Below are 2,451 nucleotides of genomic sequence, written 5' to 3' on the forward strand. Positions count from 1 at the left end.
TTTCCAAGTCCATTTACCACCCAGAGCACAATCTCACCCTTAACGTGACAAGTCTGTCTGTGCCCAGTTAGAATGTGTTATTCTGTGGCACCTGGGAAAGGTTGAAAATGAAATCCACTTTTGGCTTCATAGTCCGTTATACATCACTTCAGAGATACGGGCTGCAGAACGGCCCGTTTCCTCGTTATGTCTGATGACTTCCTGTTTACAGACAAAGTGTTTCACCTGGAACAGTTTGTGTTGAAAGTCCACAAACGGCGTAGGAGGGCGCTTCATGTTTGACGTGCAAAAGGCACAGTCTGTGCCCCAGTTGTCCCCAACTTTTAATGTGGAAGATGTTTGACATGCGTGGAGCTGTGTTATATTTGTTCTTCGGCTCTCATTATGTCATGTTGTGTCCTCTAACCCTTATGGTGTGTAACACACTTACCTTCTCATTTCCTATTTCTTATCCTCTATGAATTCTCCTTCACGTATGTCCGTGGTTTTCATCGATGTCAAAGAGAAGCGGTGCGTCGAGCAAAACAAGATGCTATCGGCTACATGTTACCACAGTAACCTAGAATTTAGTTAGTCAAGTCATTTTAATAAACACGATCATGGTCACCATCTCAGTTTAGCCTTTTAGGTCAGATAGTCAATACGAGTTTTGATTTTAGCTTAAAAAGCAGGGAAAAAAATTCAGATAATTCTTCCAAAATTAGAAGCATCTGCTCTTTCAGCCCTTCAAAGACGCCTCGACCCTGAAACACGTCCGCTACGTTCACCAGCAGGACGGTTGAGTTGTGGAGAGCTTCACACGTCGACCAAATATAATGGGTGATTAACTAAACACCATCTACAAACGCTTTGTTGTCCGTAAACTCAAGGTCCTCTTTGTAGCTGATGGACCGCTCAGCCTCTTTAGGAGACAAATAGAGTCCATCCTCCTTCCGCTGTCCTCCATCTGCTGCTCGGCCACGCTGTCAGGCCTCCAGCAGCCACACACATGCAAGGATTTTGTCATCACTCTCCTCTCAACTCGTCACGGGCGTGAAAGTCGCTGGAGCCGAGCGAAACGGACAGCTCACAGCACGGCGCCCGTGCACACGCGTCCGTGCACACGCCTCTGACCCGTGCGTCACTGCGCTCCCGCTCAGCTGCAGGAGCAGATCCTCGGACCTGTTCCTGAGTTATCTGGTTTGCACAGAAGGTTTTAGTTCATTTGTCCCCCTTTTTGGAACAGACGGATCTGCTTTCAGTCAAGTTTTTTTTTGTATTTGTTTTAACATTTTGATGCCACCATGAAAAAAACTATTTCATTGATTCTTTAATTAATATTATGACATATTTTCTTGGTATTACTAGTCAAGCTTTCCTTATAACAGCAACACTTATCTTGTAAATCGCAAAACATTTAATTGTTTATCGTTTATTTATTTGCACATAAGTTGTGCATGTACTGTAGGACGTATTTCAATGGTAGAAGGGATGACTCTTTCTTCATAGGAATATCCCCTCATGCATCAATTCCACTCTACTTCTACTGCTGTAAAATGCGGGGGAGTAATTGGGCTGTTTCCATGAAATTATATTTGAAATCCGTTCAAATGAGGGTTCCCAGAACATCTGAGAGATGGAAAAAGAAGATTCACAGGGATGTTAATGTAAGTCTGATGGCGAGAGACGAGATGGGACAAGATAAGTGATCAGAGCCGATAAAATGGGTTGAGATGTCTCAGCCCTTGAGGCGAGTAGGTGTAGACTCTTCCCCTCTCTCCCTCTCTCTCCGCTGTGCGAAGTGGTTTCTACTAACCAACAGTTCTAACAGAGATGATCTTTAACAATGAGAAAATGAATCCATTTGCGGTAGTCATCCACGCGAGTTATTTGGTATTTGGTGTTTTCCCCTTTAATTTGCATGCACAACTCTTCCGCATGTTAATTTACAGCAGCCGGACAACTCTGGAGCGCTTTAACCTTCGGTGACTGTCGATCTGCCTCCGGGCCATTGTCCATGTGTCTCTATTCTCTGGTCACGGTTCCCCGCCTCTGACCCCCCTCTCCCCCGCTCATATGGGAGAGATATGTGTAGAATAATTCCACCTGTCTGTTCCTATCCCCCCCTCCTCCCCCTTCTTCCTCCCTCTCTGTGTGCATGACCTTTCTGCATTCCTCCCCGGCTGACCTTGGTGTCCCGTGAGCTCTTTCCTTCTACTCCACCTTCCACTACCACCACCTCCCTCATTTCCAACCCCCCGCTGACTGCATCTCGCCTCCATGTCCCTTGATTCCGCCCCTGTGGATAACTTTTGCTCCCCTCTCCTCCCACCGCCGTCTCCCCTCTTTGCTCTCTGCAGCTGTACATACTCTGCTTTTTAATTAGACCGACTCGCTGGCTCCACCTCCGACTGCCTCCTTCTCTCCACCCCCCCCCCCCCCCCTCGCCCTCCCCCACCCTCCCCCCTTGCA

This window comes from Gasterosteus aculeatus, chromosome 14, assembly GCF_964276395.1.
Source record: "Gasterosteus aculeatus chromosome 14, fGasAcu3.hap1.1, whole genome shotgun sequence".
Taxonomy (NCBI): Eukaryota; Metazoa; Chordata; class Actinopteri; order Perciformes; family Gasterosteidae; genus Gasterosteus; species Gasterosteus aculeatus.